The sequence below is a fragment of the Calypte anna genome, chromosome 5A (genome assembly GCF_003957555.1).
Source record: "Calypte anna isolate BGI_N300 chromosome 5A, bCalAnn1_v1.p, whole genome shotgun sequence".
Taxonomy (NCBI): Eukaryota; Metazoa; Chordata; class Aves; order Apodiformes; family Trochilidae; genus Calypte; species Calypte anna.
Genome location: NC_044251.1, coordinates 5,880,177 through 5,893,391, shown reverse-complemented (window position 1 = coordinate 5,893,391; position 13,215 = coordinate 5,880,177).

Here is a 13,215-nt window from a genome sequence, read left to right as displayed (position 1 = left end):
TATTCACATCTGCTTTAAAATTTGAGGGTGCCACAGCTTTCTAGCTCTCTTGCAGCTTTTCTTTCAAGCAACGTGATGTTGGAAGGTACTGCAGAGTGAAGCCGAAAAAGGAAATCTGGAGAGTATCAGAGCATTAGAAATGCTCCCTGTCCCTGTTTTCAGAGGGAGAAGCAGTTTCAGGCAGCTGGGCAGATTAGATGTACTCCTATGCCTAACATGCTCTGGGTTCGGGATCGGTTTCGGAACATCATTCATGGCTTAAAGGTGAAATTTCTGTTTAGGGATAGGGTTCCAGCTAGATGTAGGTTAGAGTTAGGCTTTCGGAGTTACAGTTTAGGGTTAGAGATAGTGTAAGGTTTCGGGTCAGGGATAGGGATAGGTTCTAAGGTAAGGATAGGAATAGCATTCTTTAGGGTTAGAGTTAGAGTTAGATTTAGGGTTAGGAATGTCATTCCTCTCAGTTACTGTGTCAAGTGGAAAGTCTTTCTCCCGTATGTTCTCTTTCTTTTAAAGAGAGAAAACAAGCCTTGGGCATGTTGCAAAGGCAGTGGAACCAGGAGCCCAGAGGCACTATTTATTGATTTTAACATCTACCCACAGAAAGGCGAAACCCAAGACCGAATTCCCCATCCATTTCTTGGAGTTTCCAGGACTTTTAGCCTGATAACTCTCTCTTCCAACTTTCATTTCAAGAAACTTGGAGTTTACAATCATTTAAATGAAGCTGAGAGGCAAAATCTGGAAACAGAACAGCATTTCCTAACTTTCCGGGCATCGACATGGATGGGGATAGCTCTCATTATTAGACACAGTTTTGCACTGTGAAATCATTTCCATCCACCGAAATCGGATCAGCTCTGCTGCTTTATGCAAAAAACCTTTGGGCTCTTAAGAAACGAAAGGAAGCCGGTTTGAGATACAGACTCGTTTCACATCTCCCCACCTCAAGGGAAAGGCGAAACAATATTCACATCTGCTTTAAAATTTGAGGGTGCCACAGCTTTCTAGCTCTCTTGCAGCTTTTCTTTCAAGCAACGTGATGTTGGAAGGTACTGCAGAGTGAAGCTGAGAAACGAAATCTGGAGAGTATCAGAGCATTAGAAATGCTCCCTGTCCCTGTTTTCAGAGGGAGAAGCAGTTTCAGGCAGCTGGGCAGATTAGATGTACTCCTTTGCCTAATATGCTCTGGGTTCGGGATCGGTTTAGGAACATCTTTCATGGCTTAAAGGTGAAATTTCTGTTTAGGGATAGGGTTCCAGCTAGATTTAGGTAAGAGTTAGGCTTTCGGAGTTACAGTTTAGGGTTAGAGATAGTGTAAGGTTTCGGGTCAGGGATAGGGATAGGTTCTAAGGTAAGGATAGGAATAGCATTCTTTAGGGTTAGAGTTAGAGTTAGATTTAGGGTTAGGAATGTCATTCCTCTCAGTTACTGTGTCAAGTGGAAAGTCTTTCTCCCGTATGTTCTCTTTCTTTTAAAGAGAGAAAACAAGCCTTGGGCATGTTGCAAAGGCAGTGGAACCAGGAGCCCAGAGGCACTATTTATTGATTTTAACATCTACCCACAGAAAGGCGAAACCCAAGACCGAATTCCCCATCCATTTCTTGGAGTTTCCAGGACTTTTAGCCTGATAACTCTCTCTTCCAACTTTCATTTCAAGAAACTTGGAGTTTACAATCATTTAAATGAAGCTGAGAGGCAAAATCTGGAAACAGAACAGCATTTCCAAACTTTCCGGGCATCGACATGGATGGGGATAGCTCTCATTATTAGACACAGTTTTGCACTGTGAAATCTTTTCCATCCACCGAAATCGGATCAGCTCTGCTGCTTTATGCAAAAAACCTTTGGGCTCTTAAGAAACGAAAGGAAGCCGGTTTGAGATACAGACTCGTTTCACATCTCCCCACCTCAAGGGAAAGGCGAAACAATATTCACATCTGCTTTAAAATTTGAGGGTGCCACAGCTTTCTAGCTCTCTTGCAGCTTTTCTTTCAAGCAACGTGATGTTGGAAGGTACTGCAGAGTGAAGCCGAAAAACGAAATCTGGAGAGTATCAGAGCATTAGAAATGCTCCCTGTCCCTGTTTTCAGAGGGAGAAGCAGTTTCAGGCAGCTGGGCAGATTAGATGTACTCCTTTGCCTAACATGCTCTGGGTTCGGGATCGGTTTAGGAACATCATTCATGGCTTAATAATGAAATTTCTGTTTAGGGATAGGGTTCCAGCTAGATGTAGGTTGGAGTTAGGCTTTCGGAGTTACAGTTTAGGGTTAGAGATAGTGTAAGGTTTCGGGTCAGGGATAGGGATAGGTTCTAAGGTAAGGATAGGAATAGCATTCTTTAGGGTTAGAGTTAGAGTTAGGAATGTCATTCCTCTCAGTTACTGTGTCAAGTGGAAAGTCTTTCTCCGTATGTTCTCTTTCTTTAAAAGAGAGAAAACAAGCCTTGGGCATGTTGAAAAGACAGTGGAACTAGGAGCCCAGAGGCACTAATTATCGATTGTAACATCTACCCACGGAAAGGCGAAACGCAAGACCGACTTCCCCATCCATTTCAGAGATGTTTCCTAGTCTCTTAGTTCAATAAAAATCTCTTCTAATTTTATTTCAAGAAACTTAATGTTTACAATCATTTAAATGAAGCTGAGAGGCAAAATCTGGAAACAGAACAGCATTTCCTAACTTTCCAGGCACCAAATTGGATGGGGATAGCTCTCATTCCTAGACCCAGTCGGTTCAGCTCTGCTGCTTCATGCAAAAGACCTTTGGGCTCTTAAGAAACGAAAGGAAGCCGGTTTGAGATACAGACTCGTTTCACATCTCCCCACCTCAAGGGAAAGGCGAAACAATATTCACATCTGCTTTAAAAATTTGAGGGTGCCACAGCTTTCTAGCTCTCTTGCAGCTTTTCTTTCAAGCAACGTGATGTTGGAAGGTACTGCAGAGTGAAGCCGAAAAACGAAATCTGGAGAGTATCAGAGCATTAGAAATGCTCCCTGTCCCTGTTTTCAGAAGGAGAAGCAGTTTCAGGCAGCTGGGCAGATTAGATGTACGCCTTTGCCTAATATGCTCTGGGTTCGGGATCGGTTTCGGAACATCATTCATGGCTTAAAGGTGAAATTTCTGTTTAGGGATAGGGTTCCAGCTAGATGTAGGTTAGAGTTAGGCTTTCGGAGTTACAGTTTAGGGTTAGAGATAGTGTAAGGTTTCGGGTCAGGGATAGCGATAGGTTCTAAGGTAAGGATAGGAATAGCATTCTTTAGGGTTAGAGTTAGAGTTAGATTTAGGGTTAGGAATGTCATTCCTCTCAGTTACTGTGTCAAGTGGAAAGTCTTTCTCCCGTATGTTCTCTTTCTTTAAAAGAGAGAAAACAAGCCTTGGGCATGTTGCAAAGGCAGTGGAACCAGGAGCCCAGAGGCACTATTTATTGATTTTAACATCTACCCACAGAAAGGCGAAACCCAAGACCGAATTCCCCATCCATTTCTTGGAGTAACTGAGAGGAATGACATTCCTAACTCTAACTCTAACCCTAAAGAATGCTATTCCTATCCTTACCTTAGAACCTATCCCTATCCCTGACCCGAAACCTTACACTATCACTAACCCTAAACTGTAACTCCGAAAGCCTAACTCTAACCTAAATCTAGCTGGAACCCTATCCCTAAACAGAAATTTCACCATTAAGCCATGAATGATGTTCCTAAACCGATCCCGAACCCAGAGCATGTTAGGCAAAGGAGTACATCTAATCTGCCCAGCTGCCTGAAACTGCTTCTCCCTCTGAAAACAGGGACAGGGAGCATTTCTAATGCTCTGATACTCTCCAGATTTCGTTTTTCGGCTTCACTCTGCAGTACCTTCCAACATCACGTTGCTTGAAAGAAAAGCTGCAAGAGAGCTAGAAAGCTGTGGCACCCTCAAATTTTAAAGCAGATGTGAATATTGTTTCGCCTTTCCCTTGAGGTGGGGAGATGTGAAACGAGTCTGTATCTCAAACCGGCTTCTTTTCGTTTCTTAAGAGCCCAAAGGTTTTTTGCATAAAGCAGCAGAGCTGATCCGATTTCGGTGGATGGAAAAGATTTCACAGTACAAAACTGTGTCTAATAATTAGAGCTATCCCCATCCAATTTGGTGCCCGGAAAGTTTGGAAATGCTGTTCTGTTTCCAGATTTTGCCTCTCAGCTTCATTTGCATGCTTGCAAACTCCAAGTTTCTTGAAATGAAAGTTGGAAGAGAGAGTTATCAGGCTAAAAGTCCAGGAAACCTCCAAGAAATGGATGGGGAAGTCGGTCTTGGGTTTCGCCTTTCCGTGGGTAGATGTTACATTCGATAATTAGTGCCTCTGGGCTCCTAGTTCCACTGCCTTTGCAACATGCCCAAGGCTTGTTTTCTCTCTTTTAAAGAAAGAGAACATACGGAGAAAGACTTTCCACTTGACACAGTAACTGAGAGGAATGACATTCCTAACTCTAACTCAAACTCTAACCCTAAAGAATGCTATTCCTATCCTTACCTTAGAACCTATCCCTATCCCTGACCCGAAACCTTACACTATCTCTAACCCTAAACTGTAACTCCGAAAGCCTAACTCTAACCTACATCTAGCTGGAACCCTATCCCTAAACAGAAATTTCACCATTAAGCCATGAATGATGTTCCTAAACCGATCCCGAACCCAGAGCATGTTAGGCAAAGGAGTACATCTAATCTGCCCAGCTGCCTGAAACTGCTTCTCCTCTGAAAACAGGGACAGGGAGCATTTCTAATGCTCTGATACTCTCCAGATTTCGTTTCTCAGCTTCACTCTGCAGTACCTTCCAACATCACGTTGCTTGAAAGAAAAGCTGCAAGAGAGCTAGAAAGCTGTGGCACCCTCAAATTTTAAAGCAGATGTGAATATTGTTTCGCCTTTCCCTTGAGGTGGGGAGATGTGAAACGAGTCTCAATCTCAAACCGGCTTCCTTTCGTTTCTCAAGAGCCCAAAGGTCTTTTGCATAAAGCAGCAGAGCTGATCCGATTTCGGTGGATGGAAAAGATTTCACAGTGCAAAACTGTGTCTAATAATGAGAGCTATCCCCATCCATGTCGATGCCCGGAAAGTTTGGAAATGCTGTTCTGTTTCCAGATTTTGCCTCTCAGCTTCATTTGCATGCTTGCAAACTCCAAGTTTCTTGAAATGAAAGTTGGAAGAGAGAGTTATCAGGCTAAAAGTCCAGGAAACCTCCAAGAAATGGATGGGGAAGTCGGTCTTGGGTTTCGCCTTTCCGTGGGTAGATGTTACATTCGATAATTAGTGCCTCTGGGCTCCTAGTTCCACTGCCTTTGCAACATGCCCAAGGCTTGTTTTATCTCTGTTAAAGAAAGAGAACATACGGGAGAAAGACTTTCCACTTGACACAGTAACTGAGAGGAATGACATTCCTAACCCTAACTCTAACTCTAACCCTAAAGAATGCTATTCCTATCCTTACCTTAGAACCTATCCCTATCCCTGACCCGAAACCTTACACTATCACTAACCCTAAACTGTAACTCCGAAAGCCTAACTCTAACCTAAATCTAGCTGGAACCCTATCCCTAAACAGAAATTTCACCATTAAGCCATGAATGATGTTCCTAAACCGATCCCGAACCCAGAGCATGTTAGGCAAAGGAGTACATCTAATCTGCCCAGCTGCCTGAAACTGCTTCTCCCTCTGAAAACAGGGACAGGGAGCATTTCTAATGCTCTGATACTCTCCAGATTTCGTTTTTCGGCTTCACTCTGCAGTACCTTCCAACATCACGTTGCTTGAAAGAAAAGCTGCAAGAGAGCTAGAAAGCTGTGGCACCCTCAAATTTTAAAGCAGATGTGAATATTGTTTCGCCTTTCCCTTGAGGTGGGGAGATGTGAAACGAGTCTGTATCTCAAACCGGCTTCTTTTCGTTTCTTAAGAGCCCAAAGGTCTTTTGCATAAAGCAGCAGAGCTGATCCGATTTCGGTGGATGGAAAAGATTTCACAGTGCAAAACTGTGTCTAATAATGAGAGCTATCCCCATCCAATTTGGTGCCTGGAAAGTTTGGAAATGCTGTTCTGTTTCCAGATTTTGCCTCTCAGCTTCATTTGCATGCTTGCAAACTCCAAGTTTCTTGAAATGAAAGTTGGAAGAGAGAGTTATCAGGCTAAAAGTCCAGGAAACCTCCAAGAAATGGATGGGGAAGTCGGTCTTGGGTTTCGCCTTTCCGTGGGTAGATGTTACAATCGATAATTAGTGCCTCTGGGCTCCTAGTTCCACTGCCTTTGCAACATGCCCAAGGCTTGTTTTATCTCTGTTAAAGAAAGAAAACATACGGGAGAAAGACTTTCCACTTGACACAGTAACTGAGAGGAATGACATTCCTAACCCTAACTCTAACTCTAACCCTAAAGAATGCTATTCCTATCCTTACCTTAGAACCTATCCCTATCCCTGACCCGAAACCTTACACTATCTCTAACCCTAAACTGTAACTCCGAAAGCCTAACTCTAACCTACATCTAGCTGGAACCCTATCCCTAAACAGAAATTTCACCATTAAGCCATGAATGATGTTCCTAAACCGATCCCGAACCCAGAGCATATTAGGCAAAGGAGTACATCTAATCTGCCCAGCTGCCTGAAACTGCTTCTCCCTCTGAAAACAGGGACAGGGAGCATTTCTAATGCTCTGATACTCTCCAGATTTCGTTTTTCGGCTTCACTCTGCAGTACCTTCCAACATCACGTTGCTTGAAAGAAAAGCTGCAAGAGAGCTAGAAAGCTGTGGCACCCTCAAATTTTAAAGCAGATGTGAATATTGTTTCGCCTTTCCCTTGAGGTGGGGAGATGTGAAACGAGTCTGTATCTCAAACCGGCTTCCTTTCGTTTCTTAAGAGCCCAAAGGTCTTTTGCATGAAGCAGCAGAGCTGATCCGATTTCGGTGGATGGAAAAGATTTCACAGTACAAAACTGTGTCTAATAATGAGAGCTATCCCCATCCATGTCGATGCCCGGAAAGTTTGGAAATGCTGTTCTGTTTCCAGATTTTGCCTCTCAGCTTCATTTGCATGCTTGCAAACTCCAAGTTTCTTGAAATGAAAGTTGGAAGAGAGAGTTATCAGGCTAAAAGTCCAGGAAACCTCCAAGAAATGGATGGGGAAGTCGGTCTTGGGTTTCGCCTTTCCGTGGGTAGATGTTACATTCGATAATTAGTGCCTCTGGGCTCCTAGTTCCACTGCCTTTGCAACATGCCCAAGGCTTGTTTTCTCTCTTTTAAAGAAAGAGAACATACGGAGAAAGACTTTCCACTTGACACAGTAACTGAGAGGAATGACATTCCTAACTCTAACTCAAACTCTAACCCTAAAGAATGCTATTCCTATCCTTACCTTAGAACCTATCCCTATCCCTGACCCGAAACCTTACACTATCTCTAACCCTAAACTGTAACTCCGAAAGCCTAACTCTAACCTAAATCTAGCTGGAACCCTATCCCTAAACAGAAATTTCACCATTAAGCCATGAATGATGTTCCTAAACCGATCCCGAACCCAGAGCATGTTAGGCAAAGGAGTACATCTAATCTGCCCAGCTGCCTGAAACTGCTTCTCCCTCTGAAAACAGGGACAGGGAGCATTTCTAATGCTCTGATACTCTCCAGATTTCGTTTTTCGGCTTCACTCTGCAGTACCTTCCAACATCACGTTGCTTGAAAGAAAAGCTGCAAGAGAGCTAGAAAGCTGTGGCACCCTCAAATTTTAAAGCAGATGTGAATATTGTTTCGCCTTTCCCTTGAGGTGGGGAGATGTGAAACGAGTCTGTATCTCAAACCGGCTTCCTTTCGTTTCTTAAGAGCCCAAAGGTCTTTTGCATGAAGCAGCAGAGCTGATCCGATTTCGGTGGATGGAAAAGATTTCACAGTGCAAAACTGTGTCTAATAATGAGAGCTATCCCCATCCAATTTGGTGCCTGGAAAGTTTGGAAATGCTGTTCTGTTTCCAGATTTTGCCTCTCAGCTTCATTTAAATGATTGTAAACTCCAAGTTTCTTGAAATGAAAGTTGGAAGAGAGAGTTATCAGGCTAAAAGTCCAGGAAACCTCCAAGAAATGGATGGGGAAGTCGGTCTTGGGTTTCGCCTTTCCGTGGGTAGATGTTACAATCGATAATTAGTGCCTCTGGGCTCCTAGTTCCACTGCCTTTGCAACATGCCCAAGGCTTGTTTTCTCTCTTTTAAAGAAAGAGAACATACGGAGAAAGACTTTCCACTTGACACAGTAACTGAGAGGAATGACATTCCTAACCCTAAATCTAACTCTAACCCTAAAGAATGCTATTCCTATCCTTACCTTAGAACCTATCCCTATCCCTGACCCGAAACCTTACACTATCTCTAACCCTAAACTGTAACTCCGAAAGCCTAACTCTAACCTACATCTAGCTGGAACCCTATCCCTAAACAGAAATTTCACCATTAAGCCATGAATGATGTTCCTAAACCGATCCCGAACCCAGAGCATGTTAGGCAAAGGAGTACATCTAATCTGCCCAGCTGCCTGAAACTGCTTCTCCCTCTGAAAACAGGGACAGGGAGCATTTCTAATGCTCTGATACTCTCCAGATTTCGTTTTTCGGCTTCACTCTGCAGTACCTTCCAACATCACGTTGCTTGAAAGAAAAGCTGCAAGAGAGCTAGAAAGCTGTGGCACCCTCAAATTTTAAAGCAGATGTGAATATTGTTTCGCCTTTCCCTTGAGGTGGGGAGATGTGAAACGAGTCTCAATCTCAAACCGGCTTCCTTTCGTTTCTTAAGAGCCCAAAGGTCTTTTGCATGAAGCAGCAGAGCTGATCCGATTTCGGTGGATGGAAAAGATTTCACAGTGCAAAACTGTGTCTAATAATTAGAGCTATCCCCATCCAATTTGGTGCCTGGAAAGTTTGGAAATGCTGTTCTGTTTCCAGATTTTGCCTCTCAGCTTCATTTGCATGCTTGCAAACTCCAAGTTTCTTGAAATGAAAGTTGGAAGAGAGAGTTATCAGGCTAAAAGTCCAGGAAACCTCCAAGAAATGGATGGGGAAGTCGGTCTTGGGTTTCGCCTTTCCGTGGGTAGATGTTACAATCGATAATTAGTGCCTCTGGGCTCCTAGTTCCACTGCCTTTGCAACATGCCCAAGGCTTGTTTTATCTCTGTTAAAGAAAGAGAACCTAAGGGAGAAAGACTTTCCACTTGACACAGTAACTGAGAGGAATGACATTCCTAACTCTAACTCTAACTCTAACCCTAAAGAATGCTATTCCTATCCTTACCTTAGAACCTATCCCTATCCCTGACCCGAAACCTTACACTATCTCTAACCCTAAACTGTAACTCCGAAAGCCTAACTCTAACCTACATCTAGCTGGAACCCTATCCCTAAACAGAAATTTCACCATTAAGCCATGAATGATGTTCCTAAACCGATCCCGAACCCAGAGCATATTAGGCAAAGGAGTACATCTAATCTGCCCAGCTGCCTGAAACTGCTTCTCCCTCTGAAAACAGGGACAGGGAGCATTTCTAATGCTCTGATACTCTCCAGATTTCGTTTTTCGGCTTCACTCTGCAGTACCTTCCAACATCACGTTGCTTGAAAGAAAAGCTGCAAGAGAGCTAGAAAGCTGTGGCACCCTCAAATTTTAAAGCAGATGTGAATATTGTTTCGCCTTTCCCTTGAGGTGGGGAGATGTGAAACGAGTCTCTATCTCAAACCGGCTTCCTTTCGTTTCTCAAGAGCCCAAAGGTCTTTTGCATGAAGCAGCAGAGCTGAACCGATTTCGGTGCATGGAAAAGATTTCACAGTGCAAAACTGTGTCTAATAATGAGAGCTATCCCCATCCATGTCGATGCCCGGAAAGTTTGGAAATGCTGTTCTGTTTCCAGATTTTGCCTCTCAGCTTCATTTAAATGATTGTAAACATTAAGTTTCTTGAAATAAAATTAGAAGAGATTTTTATTGAACTAAGAGACTAGGAAACATCTCTGAAATGGATGGGGAAGTCGGTCTTGGGTTTCGCCTTTCCGTGGGTAGATGTTACAATCAATAAATTGTGCCTCTGGGCTCCTAGTTCCACTGCCTTTGCAACATGCCCAAGGCTTGTTTTCTCTCTTTTAAAGAAAGAGAACATACGGAGAAAGACTTTCCACTTGACACAGTAACTGAGAGGAATGACATTCCTAACCCTAAATCTAACTCTAACCCTAAAGAATGCTATTCCTATCCTTACCTTAGAACCTATCCCTATCCCTGACCCGAAACCTTACACTATCACTAACCCTAAACTGTAACTCCGAAAGCCTAACTCTAACCTACATCTAGCTGGAACCCTATCCCTAAACAGAAATTTCACCATTAAGCCATGAATGATGTTCCTAAACCGATCCCGAACCCAGAGCATGTTAGGCAAAGGAGTACATCTAATCTGCCCAGCTGCCTGAAACTGCTTCTCTCTCTGTAAACAGGGACAGGGAGCATTTCTAATGCTCTGATACTCTCCAGATTTCGTTTCTCGGCTTCACTCTGGAATACCTTCCAACATCAAGTTTCTTTAAAGAAAAGCTGCAAGAGAGCTAGAAAGCTGTGGCACCCTCAAATTTTAAAGCAGATGTGAATATTGTTTCGCCTTTCCCTTGAGGTGGGGAGATGTGAAACGAGTCTGTATCTCAAACCGGCTTCTTTTCGTTTCTCAAGAGCCCAAAGGTCTTTTGCATAAAGCAGCAGAGCTGAACCGATTTCGGTGCATGGAAAAGATTTCACAGTACAAAACTGGGTCTAGGAATGAGAGCTATCCCCATCCATTTCGATGCCCGGGAAGTTTGGAAATGCTGTTCTGTTTCCAGATTTTGCCTCTCAGCTTCATTTGAGTGCTTGTAAATATTAAGTTTCTTGAAATGAAAGTTGGAAGAGAGAGTTATCAGGCTAAAAGTCCAGGAAACCTCCAAGAAATGGATGGGGAAGTCGGTCTTGGGTTTCGCCTTTCCGTGGGTAGATGTTACAATCAATAAATTGTGCCTCTGGGCTCCTAGTTCCACTGCCTTTGCAACATGCCCAAGGCTTGTTTTCTCTCTTTTAAAGAAAGAGAACCTAAGGGAGAAAGACTTTCCACTTGACACAGTAACTGAGAGGAATGACATTCCTAACCCTAAATCTAACTCTAACTCTAACCCTAAAGAATGCTATTCCTATCCTTACCTTAGAACCTATCCCTATCCCTGACCCGAAACCTTACACTATCTCTAACCCTAAACTGTAACTCCGAAAGCCTAACTCTAACCTAAATCTAGCTGGAACCCTATCCCTAAACAGAAATTTCACCATTAAGCCATGAATGATGTTCCTAAACCGATCCCGAACCCAGCGCATATTAGGCAAAGGAGTACATCTAATCTGCCCAGCTGCCTGAAACTGCTTCTCCTTCTGAAAACAGGGACAGGGAGCATTTCTAATGCTCTGATACTCTCCAGATTTCGTTTTTCGGCTTCACTCTGCAGTACCTTCCAACATCACGTTGCTTGAAAGAAAAGCTGCAAGAGAGCTAGAAAGCTGTGGCACCCTCAAATTTTAAAGCAGATGTGAATATTGTTTCGCCTTTCCCTTGAGGTGGGGAGATGTGAAACGAGTCTCAATCTCAAACCGGCTTCCTTTCGTTTCTCAAGAGCCCAAAGGTCTTTTGCATGAAGCAGCAGAGCTGAACCGATTTCGGTGCATGGAAAAGATTTCACAGTGCAAAACTGTGTCTAATAATGAGAGCTATCCCCATCCATGTCGATGCCCGGAAAGTTTGGAAATGCTGTTCTGTTTCCAGATTTTGCCTCTCAGCTTCATTTGCATGCTTGCAAACTCCAAGTTTCTTGAAATGAAAGTTGGAAGAGAGAGTTATCAGGCTAAAAGTCCAGGAAACCTCCAAGAAATGGATGGGGAAGTCGGTCTTGGGTTTCGCCTTTCCGTGGGTAGATGTTACAATCGATAATTAGTGCCTCTGGGCTCCTAGTTCCACTGCCTTTGCAACATGCCCAAGGCTTGTTTTCTCTCTTTTAAAGAAAGAGAACCTAAGGGAGAAAGACTTTCCACTTGACACAGTAACTGAGAGGAATGACATTCCTAACCCTAACTCTAACTCTAACCCTAAAGAATGCTATTCCTATCCTTACCTTAGAACCTATCCCTATCCCTGACCCGAAACCTTACACTATCTCTAACCCTAAACTGTAACTCCGAAAGCCTAACTCTAACCTAAATCTAGCTGGAACCCTATCCCTAAACAGAAATTTCACCATTAAGCCATGAATGATGTTCCTAAACCGATCCCGAACCCAGAGCATGTTAGGCAAAGGAGTACATCTAATCTGCCCAGCTGCCTGAAACTGCTTCTCCCTCTGAAAACAGGGACAGGGAGCATTTCTAATGCTCTGATACTCTCCAGATTTCGTTTTTCGGCTTCACTCTGCAGTACCTTCCAACATCACGTTGCTTGAAAGAAAAGCTGCAAGAGAGCTAGAAAGCTGTGGCACCCTCAAATTTTAAAGCAGATGTGAATATTGTTTCGCCTTTCCCTTGAGGTGGGGAGATGTGAAACGAGTCTGTATCTCAAACCGGCTTCCTTTTCGTTTCTTAAGAGCCCAAAGGTCTTTTGCATAAAGCAGCAGAGCTGATCCGATTTCGGTGGATGGAAAAGATTTCACAGTGCAAAACTGTGTCTAATAATGAGAGCTATCCCCATCCAATTTGGTGCCTGGAAAGTTTGGAAATGCTGTTCTGTTTCCAGATTTTGCCTCTCAGCTTCATTTGCATGCTTGCAAACTCCAAGTTTCTTGAAATGAAAGTTGGAAGAGAGAGTTATCAGGCTAAAAGTCCAGGAAACCTCCAAGAAATGGATGGGGAAGTCGGTCTTGGGTTTCGCCTTTCCGTGGGTAGATGTTACAATCGATAATTAGTGCCTCTGGGCTCCTAGTTCCACTGCCTTTGCAACATGCCCAAGGCTTGTTTTCTCTCTGTTAAAGAAAGAAAACATACGGGAGAAAGACTTTCCACTTGACACAGTAACTGAGAGGAATGACATTCCTAACCCTAACTCTAACCCTAAAGAATGCTATTCCTATCCTTACCTTAGAACCTATCCCTATCCCTGACCCGAAACCTTACACTATCTCTAACCCTAAACTGTAACTCCGAAAGCCTAAC